The sequence below is a fragment of the Mercenaria mercenaria genome, chromosome 1 (assembly GCF_021730395.1).
Source record: "Mercenaria mercenaria strain notata chromosome 1, MADL_Memer_1, whole genome shotgun sequence".
NCBI classification, from domain to species: domain Eukaryota; kingdom Metazoa; phylum Mollusca; class Bivalvia; order Venerida; family Veneridae; genus Mercenaria; species Mercenaria mercenaria.
In genome coordinates this window covers 99442759-99467569 of record NC_069361.1, presented here as the reverse complement: position 1 = coordinate 99467569, position 24811 = coordinate 99442759, and positions in this window count along the sequence as shown.

The window sequence follows — 24811 nt, the reverse complement described above, 5'->3', positions numbered from 1 at the left end:
GCACTAACTTAAGCAATCGAAATCAAATGTACAATATAAAAAGTTGAAATTATACTAGCAGACTCACTACAGTATATCAATATTAAAATTACTGATATTTTCCAGGATATAACTATAAGACTTGTCAAAACATGTGTTTTATTTACGATGTATTTTTATCAGATATCATCAAAACATTTGCTTCTATGGGGGAATTTCCCTTTTCTCATAATACAGATACCAGGTGCTTTCAGTCGTATGTATCTTTCTGGGCTGTGGAGTTTTCCGAGCCGGAATGTACAAATCAGACTAAAACACCGCTTGTAGAGGACAGGATTTGTCTTACCAATCCCAGAGTGTTGCTGCTGTGTGCTGAGACTGCTTCAGGTATACAAAAATTTCTATAATGGACTGGTCCATCATTCCATTTGGGCAGAAGCATTTATCATTTGAAGGGGTGTTTACTGAAAAATTACTGACTGAATAGCGAACAGTGCAGACCATGATCAGACTGCACGCAAAGGCAGAATTACTTGCCGCCAGAAGGCTAAATGTTAAAGTTGTTATAACTTGATTGTTACATTGGCCTACCCAGTATCACATTAAAATGGTCACTCTCTGCGACCATTTCTGTTTCGCAATGCTTTATTCTTTCATTATTTATTTCTTCGTATTTTATTCTGCTCAATTTATTTATTTATTTTGTAATGAAAGCTTGAACATTATTTGCAGGTGATATTATTCGAGTTCTCTCATTAGTTGGGTTCTCTGAAAAGACATGATCGTGACACCAACAGGGTTTTTACCACAGATACCGGGGTTGAGTGGCCGACACATAATTCATCAATTTATCTGTTTAAAACCGTCTGTAATGGAATATATTGAGCTGCATGTGCTACAGGGTTCTGATTTACTTTCTCTACTGCATGCAGTACTCTAAGTAGGATTGAAATCGATATGTACTATAAGTTGACTGAAAGAAACCAAACCTTTTGTGGGTTCTCCTATTGTGTCCGGACAGAATTAATATGTACATTAGATGAAATGCATGATATTATATAGAAAAATATGTTATTTAGACTTTGATCGTTTCGTCAAAAACTCTACTTTTTACGAAGATTATATGTTTAAGTCAAACAGTAAATTGTTATAAGATTTTCGGTCCTTCAGATAAGAAAATCAAGATAAAATAGTATTTCTAAGACTCTGTTGACGTTTTCAAACAGAAGATTTGCTTTTTATTTTTGTTTGGTTTAACGTTGCAACGACACAATTATATGTCTTATGGCGACTTTCCAGCTTTGATGGTGGAGGAAGACCCCAGGTACCCCTCCGTGCATTATTTCATCACGAGCGGGCACCTGGGTAGAGTGACCGACCTTCCGCAAGCCAGCTGGATGGTTTCCCCACATGAAGAATTCAACGCCCCGGGTGAGGCTCGAACCCACATCGGTGAGGGGCAAGTGATTGGAAGTCAGCGACTTTAACCACTCGGTCACGGAGGCGAAGCCTTGTACTTTTCTACATGACTATTCACATATCCAAAAAAGATCATTTGAACTTCGTGAAGTCTGAATCTTTTATCTTAAATAAGTACAATTAATTTAAAACAGTATTTCAATATTTTAGCAATGCCTTTCATTTCACAAAAAAGTATATTCATGAAATTTTTAACATGTTTAGAACAATATCTTGCTATTAACTTTTGACCATGTTAACACTTAATGCAATTGTTTTCATTTTACGACATCTAGTCCTACCCATTTTAAATCACAAAAAATCGAATCAATGTTATTATATATAAATAAATAAAAAGTAAGTATTTATTTTACCTTGTAATCTGCATCGTTACCTGACAGTAAATTAAAAGAACGACTGTTACAACCAGACATAAAGATAATACATTGTTGATAAAGGTAACTGTTTATAGTAATATAAGTAAATTGGTCCCATAAAGTTAACACTTACGTCAAGAATAAAGGTATCACTTCTGGTCGTATAGCGCTGGTTTCCGTCAGCAATAAAGGTATCTGATTTGGCAATGAACGTAACACGTTTAATATGAACGTAATCCCTTCATATAACCATCGTACATAATCATCTCCAGTACTTGCCAGCACTTTTCTAAATGTGGTAGCCTTTCCCTTTTGATTTAAAACAAAATGTGTATCGTGTCAGGCATTAGAACATTGTTTATCTTTATGGTTGCAACAAACGACCACATACATATTTTTTATATGTACAAATGTACTTTACTAGTCTTTCTACAAAACACCTAGATAATTCCTTACGGCAAAGATAATTAACAGGTGCTCGACAACAGTTCTGACATAAACAAGGTATTTTAGTGGTGAAACGAAACATTTTTACGTTTTATTTTTTATAAGTTTGAAAGCATAAGATATATCAATATGCATGTTGCTATGATTATGATATGAATATGATATGCGATTCTAAAGGCCATTATAAGATGCTTGTGTGTTGTTGAACAAAAGACAACCAGTCAATAACAACACAGTTCTGTAGTATTTCCAGCAACGGTTCTACAACGTTATGGTATTCTCGCGGTATTATAGAGCCACAATAAGCGTAACGTGCACATTACTAAGCATTACAAGTACAGCGCAACCCAGTCACTACCTTTACAAATGACTGGCACGTACAACTCGTATACCAAGTATCTCCTTTTTGTTAAATGCTTTGCTGGTGCCCAGTCATAAAACTAGAAGAGCAATATATCATCTAACACAATAACTTCTGGAAGTTTGTTTCATAGTTCAGATTTAATGAACATGGAAACAAATACTGCTCCTGTTTCCTACAAAGCATATAGTTATATTACAAATAACTGGGAAGTAAAAATGATGTACGATTTTTTCTCCACTACGTATCATGCAAATGGAAAGGAAATATATCATCTAAATCAATAATTTGGTAGTGTATTTAAAGTTCAGATTTGGTAAGTATGGAACAAGAGACAATTAGATAAATACTGTTGATCTAAAATGTTTCATTGTATTCCCTGTCAGTAGGTTATTGCCTTTTATGTGTTCCTGTAAATACTTATAAAATGAAAACCTAAAAAAAAACATTACACGTATGTACTCAGTGCTTTTGAAGAAGGCAAAACATAAGAAACACCATTAAGAGCCAACGAAATAGGCTAGGACATAAGTATCAAAGCAGCCTTTAAACACCTATTCCGTTAGACACAATTGAAACGAACTAGATATGTATATTTTCAACAATTTATTTATTTATTTATTTGGGTTTTACGGCGCACCAACACAGTATAGGTTATATGGCGCCAAGCAGGACTATAAATTTTGGTTCCACATCTCATTTACATCGAAATAAAAACATGAGGTATGGAATAAAAATTTGCATACCTGCTGGAATCACAGAGTTACTGCAAAACCAAGTGATACGATCCTATAAGTCGCCTCTTGATCATACAACGGTAAAGCAGTGGTTCCAATATATTTTCAACAAAGAAGTAGTCTTAACATACTGAGTCTTAACCATGCTACACATTTTCCTTGCCAAAATTATTTTGTGTTAAAGCAAGTGATTATATATAAAGTAGAGAAATCAAATGTACTTGCTAAAAACTTTGTTAATTTTATATTTATCTAAAACCACCATTGAGGAGTTTAAACAAGTTTATCGTCGCTAAACTTCACTTTTTAACCCTTACCATGTCCCTCTATTACAAGAATGTGTAAATCAAAAACGACTCACCGAGTGAATTACTTACATATACGTAACAATAACCACAGGAACATATTGTAACATACAAATATGTCCTTGTAAAGGTATGCCTATATTAATCAAAATCCGCGGAACCGTACATTTATATATTCAATGGCCTTTGCAAAAGCCATATTATACAGTTAATATATTGTTTTTGTTTTTGTTGGGATTTACGTCGCAACGACACAATTATAGGTCATATGCTGACTTTCTAGTTTGCTGGTTGAGGAAGACCCCAGGTGCCCCTCCGTGCAAAACGTTATCACGTGTGGGCACATTGGTAGAACCGCCGACCTTCCGTAAGCCAGCTGGATGGCTTCATTCAACACCCCGGGTGAGGCTCGAACCCATATCGGTGAGGGGCAAGTGATTTGAAGTCAGCGACCTTAAATCGGCCACGGAGCCCCACCCCCCGCCCCCACCCCACCCTTGATTACATCGTAAGGACACAACGAAGCAAGACATAAGATAAATATCTAACCAGTCCGTCCCTTGATCAGAATTTGTAATCTAGTTACCATGAAGTTTCCCACATGTTCCGTTATCGAACAGTGAAAGTGAAAAACGTAGTGACTGGAAAACAAGGACAAAGTCAACGAACGAAGCCACCCACATAGCACTCCACATGGAAATATTGGTATGTATACATGTACACAGTAACTCAGCATACGTACATATTAACACAAACAAATAATATAATAGCATAGAAGTAACAAACAGTAACAAACGTATACATGAGAAAGTTCACCGTTTATAATATATATTTTTGAAATATAAGTAACGGTACACGAGATCTTAGTGATCATGCATCTGTATAAAACCTCTAGAGGGGCAGTAGTGTTTTTCACTTCCCTTTACCATCCATAAATAGACTAAATCTTGCAACATTTGTGTTTGTTGCTTTTTATGCTTCTAAAATATCTCCTCATTCTAAAAGTATAAACATGTTCCAAAACAAAACATTAAATGCAATTAATAGTAAATGTTCGTCTTGAAATATTTCGTTCAAAATGATTTTATTATTAAATTAAATCTCAGTCGTTTTGAACTTTTGGTTTAAGAAATTTATTTCGTAAGATTTGGCTCTGTCATTACTATCTGTTTTACGTCTAAAGAATTACAAATGGGGTTCGGGATGTATTCTACCTGCTGAAGTTTTTGGTAAGATTCCTGGCATAGCAAGTAAAGTCATAAAAACAAAACAACACAACACGATTCGTAATATATCTAATGTGGATCGACGAGAAATGTAATGGAATGAGAACTATGATAATACAAAAAAAAACCGGTGAAACACGTATTAAGATGTTGATTTTAAATACATACATGCACATTTTAAAATATTAAAATGATATTGTTTCATTAAATGTATTTTATGATGCTCATTTAACAAAGTTATCTGTAGAACGGGTAAACACCATGCATCTGGTGAATGACGACCGTTGTGAGATGGTGTCCCTATTTTTAACCGAAGTCCCGTTGGGCAGTGTACTAATTCTGCTGTTGAGTGTCAGTGGCGTCCATAATCTACAGTTTGTTAACGTATTTTCTTCTAAATAAACGTTGGTTATGGAACTTTTTAGTGTAATGTCCTTTACATTTCCAAAAGTAAAAGCAGTAAAGTTTAGATAAAAAGGTTCACGAAATTTTTGTTTTCTTTTAGACAAGTATGAATTTTAAACCAAAATAACAATTTCATAAACATTTAGAAAACAAGCTCACAATTATTTAAGTTGTACCAGAATGTGTTACTGCCTGCAAAGACGTTTGCAGATTGGAATCTCGTTCGTATTTATATTCTATGTTGATATATCAGTACTACTTACTAGAAGGCATATAAACCTAATTAAACATAATCGTTTATACACAATCATGATTTAATTGCGTACAAAACAAAACAAGACAAACCAAAAGTTAAACAGTTTTCCACACTGAATCAACCAAATACCTGTGTATTGCATCAGAGGTAAGAATAATGATAACTCAATAGCTAGTGCACACCTGCATACTTCACAGCAGTCCATAATGAACGGCATCCTTGGTGTATCTGCTGGAACTTGCTTAGAAATTTAGCTTAAACACAGATATGTTGCATTTTGTATTGTACTTTGTCTTTGCCAACATAAAAGTATTTGTAATTAGAGTTTCATAGGTATACCATTGTCTACAAATATCTGTTAACATCTGTAAATGAACAAAACGTTAAAATTGATATATCACTGAGTTTCAAAATATAATTGACTGTTAAATGGACGTTTCATAAGTAGACTTTTATAACATGGATTGCAGTTTGAACAATTTCCAACCAACCCATAATATACAAATTTTTGATTGATTTGCTTGCAACAAATCTAAATAAAATATATTAAGGAAAAGCACACATTTCTACAATATTTATTGCAACAGCTATCAGGTATTCTGACAATGTAATGCTTACATTACCTATGACTGACAGGTACAAATGATATACTAATTATCTCCCTTTAATCGGACATCGGACGTGAACTTTATGTCTTCTAGACCAATAATTCTGGATCTCTTCTTCTTTGGTCAGATTTAATGAGCGAAAAATAAGAGGAAATGATACTTAAACAAACGATAATCTATTTACTTAATATTTTCCAACGGCTGAAATAGAGATATGCTATGCCTTGTTCTGGCTCATTACTTTTCATTGGGATGATTATTCATACCAGAAAGCGTAGAAACAATATAAACATACTTTTAAACTCAGTACAATTTTGGAAGCTGTAGTTGTCAAATATTGAAAAGAAGTATTTCCAGTCAGAATAATACAGATAAAGAAGATATATTCTTGGAAGAGTAATTTTAACTCTTTGAGACAATATTCAGTGTTGCAGGGAATAAGATTCTATGTATCTGTTTAAACAAACAACAGAAGTGATTTGCTTTTAAATCCTAGATAAATATATAGTCTTATTCTAGTGCAAATGTAAATCTTTATTTCCAGACATTTACAGGTATTCAGTAGTATGTTGCCTGTTGCAATGATTTGAAACCTGTACATGATTATGTGCCTTTTACACTGATGATTTTAGCTATCCTACATTGTATACAAATTTACTTTTGTATATGTAGTGCATGTAACTGCAATAGTAATGAAGTTAATGGTCCTTAGTAAAAATAACAAGGTATATGTTTTTTACTTACATGTTTATGTGATCACTCGACTGCCAGAATTGTAAGCTAACATTTTTGCGGTTTGCTGTAGGAAGAAATGAAGCACATTAAGAAAATAACATTTTTGTCTTTTGTTTTTTTAACGTTGCTCCGGAATATCGGTGATAAGGCGAGTTTATAGCTTTTGATGATCAGGGAAGATTCCAGCTGCCCCTCCGGACATTATTTCGGTGACGGACCTGGGTAGAAATAGCGATCTTCCTCATTCCTGGGAGGCTTCCTGTCATGAAAGAATTCTACAATACTCTCTATGTTTCGAACCCAAAAAGGCATGGGACAAGTGATTCGAAGTCACCGACCTTAACAACTAAGCCAAAGAGGTCCAGATATTCTATAGATCAATAATACCCCAACCGTAACGAGAATTACTTGTCTTTAGTGTAGATAGTATAACTGCATTCGAGTAATAGTTTTACACTATAACATGATTGGCAGAACACATATTCCCGCAAATCTACATGTCAGATGGAATACAGACAGCACATGCATTTCTTCTAAGATAATGATCTATGTTTATATTTTTCATGCACGATGTTTGTTTCTGTGTTACTGTTCCATAACAATCTTCATATCAGTACCACCGAAACAATAATGCGAGCTATTTCTAGACGCTGTCAGAAAACCAACTTTCCAACACTACCTGAGATATACAAGTATTGCATCCAAATACATTCGCTAGCAGTTTACTCAGAAAACCTTGAAAAGAGCATAATTATTCTTCAAGGTTTCAGGTACTTTCTCACAAAATTGATTGAAAACACATAATAGCTTCCTCAGCGTTTCAAAACATAATAAATTTCAATGTCTGATTATTGCTTTTTTCTCAAATAAAACTTACAAATAGCGTAAGCATGCGTAGTAAGATTTCTTACAATTACATTCCTTATCCTGGTGCGAAAGGATCGGTCAAAATTATATAAAGCTGTTATCGGACGTAAATCATATAGGCCGCAAGATCAGGCAGTCAAATATAAACATGTAGAAATTAACCAGTAGAGTCCCTTTATTATTTTATATAACCTGCAGATATTCCCAAGTACGTAACAACAAAGATCTTTTATTTACACATGCTTATCGATTATCAGATATCACTAAAACATTTGCGTTTTCTGTTGTAATTGTGTGTGTTAGGGCTCCTCTGGCGAGGATAACTTTTATTTGCACAGCCCTGTGACCACCTTGGAGTAAGGTCGGGGTTAATAGTGAGGTAAGGTGCACCATACACTGCTTTGAAGTCCCGAGTGGTGTTTTTGCAACTGACCGTTTTAAGGCGGTGCTCAGATGCGTTCCTTTATTTGTTCATTCTGTCCTCTTGTGTTTGCTTTGAGTGCATGCATGCGATAGTGCGTGCGGGCTTGCGGGCTTGCGGGCTTGCGTGTGTATGCATGTTGGTCGTGTGCACGTCCCCGTGATGTGAGTTGTGGTTTTGGGAGGTTTGGGAAAGTGTCTTTTCCTGCTGGATATTCATTCTTGTTTTTTAACATTTCTCGTCGGCCAAAATTACACCAACCGGTCATTGAACATGAATAATAAAGGCTATAGTATCACAGTAAAATACAAATGTATAATCAAGTTGGAATTCACCAACCAAACTCCTTTATTATATTTTTGTTCAGCTCAGACGTTTTCCAGGGTATAAAGTTTATTCAACCTAAGGTACTTCCAGACATATAATTATGTCCACATCCCGGTAGAGTGTATAAACCAGATGAAACCGCTGCTGAGGGGTGCAGTATATGTCTCTAAAACCTATGAACAGAAACCACCTGGACATGCGTTATGAGCGCCGACATTTAATCCAACGGTTCTTCTTTTTTGACCTCTAAAAGTATGATCTGAGAAATGGTCATAGCTAATTCAATTATTCCATATGCTTAGCGGATTTTGTAAGCCTCTAAGAAACTTTCTCCCCTGAAATGCAAATGTTTGAGTGAGAATAACCGGAAACATGTAGTGTTGAATAGGCAGTTATTAACAGTTTACATAAAAAGGTTAATTTCTCTCTGAAACATATTCTATTGTGCCACTATTGATAGGCAGGAACGGGGATGGTTATAGCTACAAACTGTCCAAGTATAAGCCGAGCATTAGCACCGACATCAAAAGGGATATTTTAGTAGATCTCTAAAAATTGCTGGAGCTTCTTCTCAGTGGACTAGGTAAAATCCAAATCGTATTTAATCGCATCATAACGTTTCAGGCTTTGTTTTGTAAAACGTATGAATTTTTCATCACTTTAAATGATAACCATAATTTCAAATAACGTGATCTTCCTCACGTATCCCAATCACAGATATAAAAATATTTATCTATCTATATCTTTAAAACAACCGCCTCGGTAGCCTAGTGGTAGAGCGTCCGCTTCGAGTGCGGGAGGTCGTGGGTTCCATCCCCGGCCGCGTCATACCAAAGACGTAGCAACTTCCTCGCTTGGCGCTCAGCATTAAGGGGATAGTGCTAGGACTGGTCAGCCCGGTGTCAGTATAATGTGACTGGGTGGGGTATCATGCCACGTGTCTACGGCGTGATATTCCAGTTAGGCAGCACTATAAAGTTGGGCATTGTGCTCACTGCTACAAGTACAGTAGACACCGTCGTTTATATGACTGAAAAATTGTTGAAAAAGACGTTAACCCCGAACACACATACACACGTACGCACGCACACATCTTTAAAACATCTTGTCATACGCAATTTCATGTCAGAAAAGTTCGAACATTTATGAGTTACACCAGTATTTTCTAAAGGAACTATCTTAATGAGAGAAACATACCTTCCTCCCTTAGCCTTTGAAATCAATGCGTAAAAAGTGTTAGGTGTTGATTTATGAGAAAAATAGTATGACTGATGTAGTACTGATCATCAAGGTATATATTTAATTCTTATATATTAGAGTTGGATTTATTTTCCTCCTGCTGGTAGACTTTTATGTAATTTGCATTATTGCCAACACATTCATACCTGAACATTGGTATAATCACAAAAATAACACCGGACATTATACCGGTATATCATCGAGACATTAAGGTAACTATGGGTAATAAAGGCAAAAAACTTTCGTAAACATTACAGATTTGTAACATTTCGTCTCCGAAAAACTAGTCGAAAAGTTTCAAACTAACAATCAAATAATAATTATGCAGCGTGAAAACCTTTTCCCCTGATCAGTAAATTATGGTTTTCAAATAATTTATACCCCTGAATGATCCAGGTAAATGTTTGCGGTCATATTCATTAGACTAATTAATAACCACTTTGGCTTACAGCGCTTAATGAAAACTTCAAGTTTTGTAATTCGATAAAGGTTCCAATCGATAAAATACTATCGAATTGTAATGTTGTAACGGTACATTCATCTGACTTACATCCTGAAAGGTAACGGATCTTCTAGAGCCTATGACATTGAAGTGTTTAGTTTGACCTGTTGAACTTGCTTTTGTAGTATTTTTCTTTTACCGCTTATTCAGTTTCAGATGTCAAATATACTGTCAATAGCTGTCTTAACAATATATCAAGGTTAATAGATTGGTAGATCTAAATCATATTTTGAGCATCAAAAAGTAAACATGAAGACCATGATGGCCTTAGATCGCTCAGCGGAGTTATATAACTTGCTTTAACAGTTGTCACGCAAGGAATACATCTGAAATAGGGCCAGTATTTTTTGACAAGCAGATTTAAAAAATTTCCACTAAATAATTATCGGCGGGTAATGTGTGAAGGGGGATAAGGATAGGGTTTATAATAGGATGTTAAGGGACAATATCAAAAATGGTATATAAGAATAAAGAGTCACGTTCCTTGGTGGCCATGTTTTGTTTTTTGATTTTGTTTTTGTGGCAATCAGTGCATGAATGATCTGGATATGAAGGAATCTAAAATGAAGCTACCGTTCTGTTAAAACTTACACAGAAGTTTAGGAGAAGCTTCCAAAGGATTTGTGGAAGATGGACAGACCGACGACGAACATCCAACTGTTATTAAAACTCATTATGAGTAATTCGTGCTCAGGTGAGCTAAAAGATATATATTACTAAATTGTACAAAGTATGATGATCTTCGTGTTTCAATTTATTAAAATATGAACGAGTATGAACTATATTTGCGAGTTCACACTTTTGACAGCATAATATGCACTTCCTCTAAAACATATGGTTTATTTTTGTCATGTATGACGTTTATTACTTGCTGTTTATCTATACCAGTAGCACCGAAACAATTACACCTATCTCTAGACGCTGTCAGAAAACAAACTTGATAGTAACCTGATAATATACAGTACTATTGTTTCATTTTGCGTGCAAGATAGTGCTCCAATACAATAAATGATTGTTTATCGTTTCTATGTTCTATAGTAAATATTATACTGCTATTAATTATCAAAACTCAAAATGCCACAAACCTTGAAAGCTTCAGATTATTCTTTCAGGTTTCAAGTACTTTCACACAGATTTGAAGACTTTAGCTTCTTGGGTTTTTTACAACGCACTAAAGATCTCTGTTTGAGTGTTTTGCTCTCTTCAGAACAAAACTGAAACGAACATTATTAGCAAATATCGTAAACGGGCGTAATAAGGTTTAATATTGTTTACAAACTTCGAAAGTTTCTGGGTGATGTCAATGTTCCAATTACATTATATTTTGGTAAAATTATAAACCGTATTATTTAAACAGGTTATGAGGCACCCCTCATGTTTGGTGTTCTGCCTCCAGTTGTATGCTTTACTTTCTTCTTTAATTGTGTTTGACGGAACCGATGGACAACTCCATAATTATATTTCTTAGTGTTCTTTGAAACTCTGTTTAAACGCATGTCTTCTTGCCATTTCGTCGAACCCTTAAAGATGTGTGTCTTCTTGATTTGCCAAAAGCAAATGCGTTTATGATTTTTTATGGTTTTCAATTTTTACACAAGCATTTTGTGTTTTGCGTATTGTACATTTTGTTAACATTCAGTGCATTAGGGATGCACCTGTATTAACACTGTTCTGTGACTTGTGTTGTATTCTTCCAAAGGATCCTTTCAAAGACTGATGTGGTAAAGAACGAGGTTTTGGGGGTTAAAATCCCCAGTGGTGGTTTGGCCACTGATCGGTTTAAGTCGGTGCTTCAGTGCTTTCATTTATTTGTTTCTGATGGTGTAACTTTGTCTATGTTGTTGTTGTAGTGTTTCGTTTCGCTGCGGCTGCGGCTACGGTTTTGGAGCGTTGCTACTCTTTCTGGATCTTATTTTCTTTGTAATGTAATGTAATGTAGATGGCGTTGCAACAAGTCAGTTATCCTTACGTCGAATCTTCGGGAAAGATCAAACCACCGCTAGGAGAGAGCAGCTGCCAGTAAATTAAAAGTATAACTGTCACACCAGGCATATAGGCAATACTGGTTGGTAAAGTAACTGTTTATGGTAATATTGTTACGCTATGGCCGATGTAGTTTCTATGTAAACTTAAATTGATGGAATCTATTTCTATGATTATGCTGACTCGGTATGATGCAATTAACATCATTGTAGCCTGTTATATATATATATATATATATATATATATATATATATATATATATATATATGTAGATAGTTGTAGCCTGATTATAAGTGTTGCACCATGGCTGAGTTTAAGCCCTTTGGGAAACTTATATAGACAATTCTTCTATAAGTATGTTAAACAACTGGAGGTACTATTAGGCTGGCCGGTTTTCTTGCACCTAACTACAGAAATTATCAACTCCTTGACAGTTAAACTATAGTTTATTGAAGTAAGAATTTCAACAGAAACAGTTCATGTTCAGCAACAATCATCATTTAAAAAACTCACACAATAATTCTGTAAATAATTCACAGCTCTCAAGAATAGTGTAATAATATGGTATTTTTACTTATAAGGTCTATTATTCATTAAAGATAATAATCAAGCCCAGCCTCTAATAATTTTGATATCTGTCAGTAAGCTTCTAATACACAACTTAGAGCAGTTTTATTCAGCTAAGAGTTTAAAAATGCTTATCAAAAGTTAAAATATTAAAATACAGCAGGTAAAAAAACACACCAAGTATGAATATCTTTGTATAAAATTTGCTAGACTTAAATATTTCTTTAAAATTATCTGACTATAACAGCCGCTCAAGGCCAGAGATTTAAGATTGTGAACCCTGAAAACAGGCAGAGTGGGGTATTTATACCTCCCAGACTTCACAAAAATAGTTGTGGAAGTGCACACACAAAAATGTGAGGATAAGTGAACTCCACACAAATAAATGTGAACCCAGCTTCACACTAAAAACAGTGGAGTTGTGGAAGCTGTGAACTTTAGACTGTAAGGAAACTAAAGCCAATATTTCTATTAAAACATTAAAGATCATCAATAAAATTAGTATGAAAAGAAAGAAAAATGAATAATCTAAAAGGTTATAACCTCAAATTTCCTTTTAAGGGAGTTTCTAGGAAGCATATTTGCTTTAAATTTAAATGACATTTCTATCTACAGTAGAGTAAACAAAGTCTCCAGGCAGCAGTTGCTAAGCAACTACCCACAGTGCATTGCAAGTACAACAACAACAGTATGTCTGCAAAACCAGGAAGTCAGCTGTTTCTAGTTATTTAACAAAAATTACTACTTTTATAAACTAATAAAGTAGGTGAGGCTGGGCTAAATCAACAGTTTCAAGATCAAACTAGACAAAAAATTACATAAAGTAGCCTGAAACCTTATAATAAAATTACAGTTAAGCTCAAAGTCCCAATGAGTTAAGTAGGTCACAATACCCTGAAGTATTACAATATAAATAATAGGTGATAAAGTTAACACTTACGTCAAGAATAAAGGTATCACTTCTGGTCGTTTAGATGGCACCGGTTTTAATCGGCACTTAAGGTAACTGATTTTTGGTAATCAACGTAACACTTCTGATATGAACGTAACACTTCTAACAACCATCGTACATAATCATCTCCAGCTCTTGCCTCATTATTCACTGCAACACTTTTCTAAATGTGGTAGCCTTTCGCTATTGGTTTAAACCAAATGCGTATTAAGTCAGGCATTAGAAACTGTTTTCGTTATCTTAAATGTTGCATCAAACAACCAGATATATATCTGTATATTTGCTTTATTAGACTTTTTGACAAAAAACCTAGATAATTTCTTACGGCAAAGATAATTAACAAGTACTCGACAACAGTTCTGACATAAAACAATGGAGATCGTTTAGCGGTGAAACAAAATATGTTTACGCTTTATTTTTACAAGATTGGAAGCATAAGATGTATCAATATACATGTTGCTATGATTATGATATGAATATGATATGCGATTCTAATGGTCATAAAAAGGTGTCTTTATGTTTTCTGTTTATCAACAAACAAGAAAATGCAATCAATATCAAAACAGTTTTACAACTTTATGGTACTCTGGCAGTATCATAGTGCCACAATAAAAGTTACATGCGCATAACAAAGCATTACAAGACATTATTAATTTATATGATATTACCAACTCCTCAGCGCAACACATACACTACCTTTACAAATGACTGGCATGTAAAAATGATCTTTTTGTTAAATGTTTTGTTGGTGCCCAGTCATAAAACGACATGAGCAATTTCTCATCAAACACAAATAACGTCTGAAAGTTTGTTTCATAGTTAAGATTTAATGAACATGGATCGAGAGGCATAAACAAGTACCGCTTTTGTTATATGTTTACTACAAAGCATACAGTTACATTACAAATAATTGGGAAGAAATGATATACATACGAATTTTTGAATTATGTTAAACGTATTGTTGATGCCGAGGCATACAAACAGAAAGAAAACATATCGTCTAAGTCAACTTTAAGTTCAGATTAGCATGGAACAAAGAGACAATTAGATAAAGACTGTCTAGAAATTTATTCACTGTCAGTAGGTTATTGCCTTTTATGTGTTCCTGTAAATATTTATAAAATGACACCTAATGAAAAGCATTATTCGTATGTACTCAGTGCTTTTGTAGAAGGCAAAATAGGAGAAACACCATTAAGAGCTGACAAATTAGGGTAGGACATAAGTATCAAAGCAGCCCTATTCCAAACCATTGAACTAGATATGTATATTTTCAACAAAGAAGTAATCTTAATATATTGCGTCATATGGTTTAATGTCTAAAAATGCTACACAGTTTCCTTGCCAAAACTATTTTGTGTTAAAGCAAGTGATTATATATACAGCAGAGAAGTCAAATTTATTTTATGCTTATTGGTGAAATACTGGAAAATAGCAGTGAGATATAAATCGATATCACTCACTGTGCCGAACTTCTTTTTTTCCGGATAAATTATCTCCCTTGAAATATATTCTTTAATTACCTCCCTTTGCTGCCTTTAAAATTACTGGATTATACCAATACTCAAGCCATACACGAGTCATGAACTGCTAGACAATCCGATATAGAACTGGCTAGCTATATAATTAAATTTGCAAAAGAAATAATGTTACCTTTGTCAGCTTGGTTGCTATATGATGTAGCTACAGATATGTGTTTCCTCTACTTTTTTCCATTGGTTCACTATCATGTGGTAGATTTTACTGGCGACAGCACATTTAGTTGGTTGTTGTCTTAGTTAATTATCACAAGACATCAACTCAACCTTACGTAATATGCCAGCATTTTCGTCGAAGTACTTTCCCACTCCAACTCCATGCCCAGCCAGTTGTGTTCCAACTTCCATCCATTTTGTTATGCTATGCAGCTCCTAGTCTAGATCAATATTTCTTGCTATTTCTGTTTTATCCATTATGATATTTAATTCTGCAGCTTGATTTTCCAAGGACTTACGTATATTCCTCAGTTGTTTAGATTTTTCGTGTTGTTTTTTAATCTGACCTTCAGCGTGTGTTTTGGTAAACAAAGCAAGCTTCCGGTTATTCAACGAACTGACGGATTGACCCGAAAAGTTTTAAATATGCTTCTACTTGCCAATGTCTCTGTTAGCCGCGGACTGTGTATTTTACACAAAATATTTAAATGCAGTTTTTGTTTTTAAAAACAAAATGGCGTCGTGTTGATTTAATGAACCTAATCACCAATATTCGATATTAATGTGCCTAAGTGGCCATGGTAATTTAACGGATGTATCATATGTAACACGGTAGCTTAAATAAATCCGAATTTCGTCATGAAATATTGGATTTATATGAACATTTATGCACGTAATAAACAGAAAATTCGTTGATCTTCACAAACTAGCATAAAATAAAAAGAAAATTTGTTTGTTTGCAGTGAGATATCGAAATATATCATCACCGATAAGAGAGACAATTCTGATATTTTCACTCAGGCTCCGCCTTCGTGAAAATATTCAATTGTCTCCCTTATCGGTGATGATATATTTCGATATCTCACTGCAAACAAACAAATATCCTCTATGTACTAGCTGAAAACTTTGTTAATTTTATATTTATCTAAAACCACCATTGAGGAGTTAAAACAAGTTTATCGTCGCTAAACTTCACTTTTTAACCCTTACCATGTTCCTCTATTACAAGAGTGTGTAAATCAAATACAACGCACCGGGTGAATTACTTACATACGTAACAATAACCACATGGTCATATTGTAACATACAAATATGTTCATGTAAAGGTATATTAATCAAAACTCGCAGAACCGTACACGTATGTACTAAATAACGTTGCAAAAGCAGACTCCACAGTTAAGGACACGACGAAGCAGGACAGAAGATAAAGATCAAACAAGCCCGTCCCTTGAACAGAATTTGTATTCTAGTTACCATGGAGTTTCCCACATATTCCGTCATCAAATAGTGAAAGAGAAAAGTGTAGTTACTCGAAAACAAGGACAAAGTCAAAGAACGCAGCCACCCTCACTGCACTCCACATGGAAATATGGGTATGTACACATGTACATAGTAACTTAGCATATGTACACATTAACACAAACAAATGAAATAATAACATAGAAGTAACAAACAGTAACAAACATATACATGAAAAAGTTCACTGTTTATATATATTTATAAAATATTAGTATTAATGGTACAGGAGATCTTAGGGATAATGCGCCTGTATAAAACAATCCCGCTTTAGCCCGCGCCAGAGGGGCAGTTGTGTTTTTCACTTCCCTTACCACTCATGAATGACTAAATCTTATAAATAATTTATGTTTGTTGCTTTCTATGTTTCTAAAAGATCTCCTCATTCTAAAAGTATAAACATTTTCGAGAAAATTAAATGTAATTAATAGTAAATGTTCGTCTTGAAATATTTCCTCCACAATATTTTGATTATAAAATTAAATCTCGGTCGCTTTGAACGTGTGGTTTACGAAAGTTTATTATGTAAGGCTTGGCACTGTCATTACTATCTGTTTTACGTCAGAAGAATTACAAATGAGGATCGTGATGTATTCTACCTGATGCAGTTTTTGATAAGATTCCTGGCATAGGAAGCAAAGTCATAAAAACAAAACAACACAACACAATTCGTAATATATCTAATGTACGAGAAATGTAATGGAACGAGAACTATGATAATACAAAATAAACCTAGTGAAACACGTATTAAGATGTTGATTTTAAATATATACATGCACATTGTAAAATATTAAAATGATATTGTTTCCTATAATGTATCGTAATTTATGATGCTCGTTCAACAAAGGTATCTGTGAAGTGTAAAAATTAAGCCGATTTGAATTTAGAGCAAGTACGTTTACTCGCATAGAAACGGGTTAACACCATGTATCTGGTGAATGATGGTTGTGAGATGGAGTCCCTATTTTGGGCAGTGAACTGATTTTGCTGTTGAGTGTCAATGGGTCCATTATCTACAATTTGTTAACGTATTTTCTTTTTAATAAGCGTTGGTTATGGAACTTTTTAGAGGAATGTCCTTTATATTTCCAAAAGTAAAAGCAGTAAAGTTTAGATAAAAAGGTTCACGAAATTTTGCTTTCTTTTGGACAAGTATGAATTTCAAACAAAATTAACAGTTTAATTTATAAAACAAATACATAATTATTTTAAGTTCTACCAAAATATGTTACAGCCTGCAATGACGTTTGCAGAGTGGATTCTCGTTCGTCTGTACATTCTATGGTGTAACGGATATGCCATATTAATTTTAATATATCAGCACTACTTACTTGAATTAATTAAACATAATCATCTATACACAATCATGATTTAATTGTGTACAAAATAAAACAAGACAAACCAACAATTAAACAGTTTTCCACACCGAACGAGACAAATACCTGTGTATTGCACCAGAGGTAAGAAGAATGATAATTAAATAGCTAGTGCACACCTGCATACTTTACAGCAGTCCATAATGAGCGGCTGCTGGAACTTGCTTAGAAATAGCATCTGGTATTTCTGTTTAGTACAGATATGTTGCATTTTTTCTTGTACTTTGGCTTTGTCAACATAAAAGTATTTGTAATTAGAGTTTCATAGGTATATCAATGTCTACATATATCTGCTAATATCTGTAAATGAACAAAATGTTAAAATTGATACATCACTGAGTTTCAAAAAGTTTTCACTGTTGAATAGACATTTCATTAATAGACTTTACGTGTTTAAAAAGTACTGGTGCTTCTTCGTGTATTTTCAAACCTATAATATAAACATTTTAATTGATTTTCTTGTAACAAACCTAGATAAAACATGTTGAGGAAAAACACACAGTTCTTCAATATTTATTGCAATAGGTATCAGATATTCCGGCAATGTAATGCTTAACATTACCTATGACTGACAGGTACATATAATATACTTATTATCTCACTGTATGTGGACATCAGACGTGAACTTTATGTCTTTTAGACCAATAATGTCTGGATATCTTCTTCCTTGGTCAGATCTAATGAGCGAATAATAAGAGGCAATGATACTAAAACAAACGATAATCCATTTACTTCATATTTTCAAACGGCTGAAATAGAGATATGTTATTTCTTGTTCTGACTCATTACTTTATTCATACTAAAAATCATAGGAACTCTATAAACATGATTTTAAACTCATAACAATTTTGGGAAGCACGTTCTGCAACCAGAAATACGTAATTACCAATGTAGTATTTGTCAATATTGAAAAGAAGTATTTCCAATCAGAACGATACAGATAAAGAATATATATTCTTGGCACAGTTTTAACTCCGTGAGGCAATATTCGGTATTACAGGGAATATGAATATATGTATCTGTTTTAACAAACAACATAGTAATTTGCTTTCCAATCCTAGATAAATATATAGTCTTATTCTAGTAAATCTTTATTTCCAGACATTTACAGGTATTCAGTAGTATGTTACCTAATGCAATGATTTGACACAGATAAAGAAGATATATTCTTGGAACAGTAATTTTAACTCAAGGCAATATTAGGTGTTGTAGGAAATAAGATTCTATGTATCTGTTTAAAGGCACTCGCTACAGTTTTTCCGTACGGGCCGATGTTTACCCCAACACCGTGCCAATTTGGTTGTGTTTCTAATCGATGTAGCTCACTGCAGAGTTGATGCGGTCTTCTGCGCATGCCCGGAAGTGATTATCTAATGTCGCGTACGGCAAAATTTGCAAATTATTGTATGTTCGCATGCATCTAATGTACAAAATGTATAATATACTGACTAAAGGTTAGGGTAAGTATCACCATGGTTACAAAATATATACATTTAAAGTACTTTTAGTTCAAATTGCTTCAATCCGACATATACTGGAGTCTCTTATTTATACCAGCGCTCAAACTCTGCATTGAGTCACAGCTGTTTCTAATCCCGTACCGTACCCGTACCGTACATTCGTACACTATAGGTTTTGTTAAAAAAAGGGCGGAAACTTTCATCGTTCTATGCCATCAAAATGCTTTCAGAAACACCTTAAAATCCGCTTATTAAGAAATCTGCCGTTTGATAATTTTATATATATATATATATATATTTCTAAGTCATTTGCTCAAACACTGAAAGAGTATTTCGTACCAACCTGCGTTGTATAAATGCCCGCCACACCCCACCTCGTTGTAATTTGATTTGAGCGAAATCTAATATGGTGACCTATCAATTTTCTTTTTGTTTTAGATTATGTAGACATAACCAAAGGTATGTGCAGAGTTTGATTAAATTCTATTATGTAAAACGCGATAAAATAGCAGAAGTACCAACTTAAAACTGACAAAAATATGCAAAAATAGCCCTTGGGTCTACTGAACAAGTATTCCTTTCTTTACAAAATCATGTTCTTTTGATTTCTATGAGCATGTTTCAAATAGATATATTGTTTTCCGTTATAAAAATGCTTAGATAATCAAATTTATGCCGATTATTGTACTTTACTGAAATATATTTTAGGATTACAGAAATTTTGAAAAATGTTTAAAATAGCACCATATCTAGGGGCAAATTAAATTGAAACAAAGCTGGTGACCTAGTATTTTTATTTCATTTTTCAATACATCATAACATGATCTTTTGATACAAAACATTTCATCAAAATCTATTATTGAGAAAAAAAAAACGAAACTGTAGCGAGCGTCCTTAAATCCTAAATAAATATACAGTCTTATTCTAGTAGATTTTTACAGGAATTCATGCAGTAGTATGATACCTGTTCCTATGATTTGAAACCTGTACATGATTATGTGCCTTTTACACTAATGAATTTAGCTATCCTACATTGTGTACAAATTTGCTTTGGTATATGTAATGCATGTAACTGAAGGAGTAATGAAGTGAACGGTCCTTAGAAAATTATCATCAAGGTATAGTTTATATTTTACTTAGATGTTTAATTATGTGACTCGATCATCTCATCTAACTTCTTTGAGGTTTGCTGTAGGACGAAATGAAGAAAATAACATTATAATATTTTGTGTCGTTTAGGTGATATGGCACTCCGGAGAGTATTTCGGGGACTGACCGGGGTACAACCAGCGACCTTTCTGCTTCTTGGAAGGCTTTTTCACTTGAAAGACTTATAAAATACTCGCCAGGTCTCGAACCCAACGCGGAGAGAGACAAGTGATTCAAAGTCACCGGCCAAAGACGTCCGATATTCTATAGATCAATAATACACCTAGCGTAGCGAGAATTACTTGTCTTTAGTGTAGATAGTATAACTGCATTCGAGTGTTACGATCCGAAATGCCGACTATGAAATGACTGACAGAACACATATTCCCGCAAAACTACATATCAGATGGAATACACACAGCATATGCATTTCTTCTAAGATAATGATCTATATTTATATTTTTCATGCACGACGTTTGTTTCTGTGTTAATGTTCCATAACAATCTTCATTTCAGTACCACCGAAACAATTATAAGAGCTATTTCTAAACGCTGTCAGAAAACCAACGTTCCCTCACTACCTGAGATATACAAGTAAGACTGCATACCAATACATTCGCTAGCATTTTTCTCAGAAAACCTTGAAAAGAGAATAATTATTTTTCAAAGTTTCAGGTACTTTCTCACAAAACATATTAAAAAAAGCCTTTCAAAACATAATAAATTTCAATGTTTGATTATTGCTTTTTTTTTTCTTAAATAAAACTTACAAATATCGTAAGCACGCGTAGTAAGATTTCTTACAATTACATTCCTTACCCCTGTACGAAAGGGTCGGTCAAAATTATACGCAGTTGTTATCGGACGTAAATCACACAGGCAGTTGGATCACACATTCAAATATAAACATGTAGAAATTAGCCAGAAGAATCCCTTTATTATTTTTGTATAATCTACAGATATTCCCAAGGACGTAACTACAAAGATGTCATAATGTAGTAGTTTGATTTACACATGCTTATCGATTATCAGAGATCACTAAAACATTTGCGTCCGAGGTGAATTTACAGATACCATTTTTATTTCGTATATTCTTGTTTTTGTCCCAGCTAAAACAATAAAAATTCTAATCGCGCGTACTAGTGCTTTGCTTTTTATTTATTTATCTATTTAATTATTTTTTCTTTTGGAGGTGGGTGTGGGTGGGTCTTAAGGTTTGCCTTTTACAATAATTTACAAGTTGTTTATACATTGTCTTCTGTTGTAATTGCTAAAGTCATTATATCTAGTTTTATTCAACCTAAGATACTTATAATCATGTTTACATCCCAGTAGAATGTATGAACCAGATCAAACCACTGCTGAGGGGTGCAGGATATGTCTCATAATATATCATCGAGACAGGTAACTATGGGTAATAAAGGCAAAAAACTTTCGTAAATATTACAGACTTGTAACAGTTCGTCTCCGAAAAATCAGTCGAAAGGTTTCAAACTAACAATCAAATTGTAATAATTATGCAGCGCGGAAACCTTTTCCCCTTAACCATAAATTATGGGTTTCAAATAATTTATGCCCCGGATGATCCAGGTAAATGTTTGCGGTCATATTCATTAGACTAATTAATAACCACTTTGGCTTATAGCGCTTAATGAAAATTTCAAATTTTGTAATTCGATAAAGGTTTCAATCGATAGAATACTATCGTCTCCTTATGTTGTAACGGTACATTCATCTGACTTACATCCTGAGAGGTAACGGATCCTCTAGAGCCTATGACATTGAAGTGTTTAGTTTGACCTGTTGAACTTGGTTTTGTAGTATTTATACATTTTCCTTTACCACTTATTCAGTTTCAGATGTCAAATATACTGTCAATGGCCGCCTTAACACTATATCATGGTTAATAGATTAATAGATCTAAATCATATTTTGAGCATCAAAAAGTAAACATGAAGACCATGATGGCCTTAGATCACTCAGCGGAGTTACACAGCTTTCTTTAACAGTTGCCAGGGTTTATAATTTATAACATAGGATACTAAGGGACTTTATCAAAAATTGTATATAAGAATAAAAAGCCACGTCCCTTGGTGGCCATGTTTTGTTTTTTGTTTTTGTGTTTTGTTCTTTGTTGTTGTTTTGGGGGGTTTTTTTTGTAATGAAACAGAAAGATATGGAGGAATTTGGTAGTGGATCTCCAAAGGAACGTTTCTTTGAAATTATTTCAAAAATCGGTCCAGTGGTGTCTAAAAGCTTTTCCTTTTGGTTGCCATGGCAACCAGTGCATGGATGATCTGGATATGAAGGAATCTAAAATGAAGCTACCAAGGAATATTCCTCTGAAGTTTGGTTCAAACTTACACAGAAGTCTAAGGAAAAGCTTTCAAAGGAATTGTGGAAGACGGACAGACGGACGACGAACATCGAACTGTTATGAAAACTCATTATGAGTACTTCGTGCTCATGTGAGCTAAAACATATATATTACTAAATTGTACAAGGTATGATGATCTACATGATCAATTTGTTAAAATATGAACGAGTATGAACTATATTTGCGTGTTCACACTGTCGACAGCATATGCACTTTCTCTAAAACATATGGTTTGTTTTTGTCATGCATGACGTTTATTACTTGCTGTTTATGTATCTTCCGTATCTATACCAGTAGCACCGAAACAATTACATCTATCTCTAGACGCTGTCTGAAAACAAACTTGATAATAACCTGATAATGTACAGTGCCATTGTTTCATTTATCGTGTAAGACAGTGCACCAATACAATACATGATTGTTTATCGGTTCTGTATTCTATAGTAAGTATTACATTGCTATTCATTACCAAAACTCAAAAAGTCCACAACTGTTACTCAGGAGACCTTGACAACAACAGATTATTCTTCCAGGTTTCAAGTACTTTCACACAGATTTGAAGACTTAAGCTTCTTGCGTTTTTTACAACGCACAAAAGATCTGTTTGAGTGTTTTGTTCTCTTCAGAACAAGACTGAAAAGAAAATTATTAACAAATATCGTAAACGGGCGTAGTAATGTTTAATGTTGTTTACAAACTTCGAAAGTTTCTGGGTGATGGCAATGTTCCAATTGTACTTGGTAAAATTATAAACCGTGTCATTTAAATAGGTTACGAGGCAGCCCTCATATTTGGTGTTCTGCCTCCAGTTGTATGCTTTACTTTCTTCTTGAATTGTGTTTGACGGAACCGGTGGAAAACTCCATAATTATAACTTTTAGTGTTCTTTGGAAGTCTATTTTAACGCATGTCTTCAGGCCATTTGGTCGAATCCTTAAAGATGTCTGTCTTCTTGATCTGCATAAAGCAAATCTAATGAGTTCATGCGTTAATGATTCTTTATGCTTTTCATTTTTTTTACACAAGTATTTTGTGTTTAACGTATTGTGCATTTTGTTACCATTCAATGCGTTAGGGATTCACACTGTTCTGTGACTTGTGACTGAAAGGATCCTTTCAGAGATTTTATTGGAACACTGCTGTGTTATAGAACGAGGTTTTGGGGTTTAAACTCCCCAGTGGTGGTTTGGCCACTGATCGGTTTGAGTCGGTGCTTCATTGCTTTCATTTATTTGTTTCTGATGGTGTAACTTTGTCTATGTTGTTGTTGTAGTGTTTCGTTTCGCTGCGGCTGCGGCTGCGGTTTTTGATCGTGGCTACTCCTATTGGATCTTATTTTCCTTGTAATGTAATGTAGATGGCGCTGCAACAAGTCACTTATCCTTACGTCGAATCTTCGGGAAAGATCAAACCACCGCTAGGAAAGAGCAGCATCTGCATCGTAACCTGCCAGTAAATTAAAAGACTAACTGTCACAAGCAGACATATTGATAATACTGGTTGGTAAAGTAACTGTTTATGGTAATATAAATAATAGTTGATAAAGTTACTACACGTCAAGAATAAAGGTAACACTTCTGGTCGTATAGATAGCACCGGTTTTAATCGGCACTTACGGTAACTGAGTTTTTGGTAATGAACGTAACACTTCTGATATGAACGTAACACTTCTAACAACCATCGTACATAATCATCTCCAGCACTTGC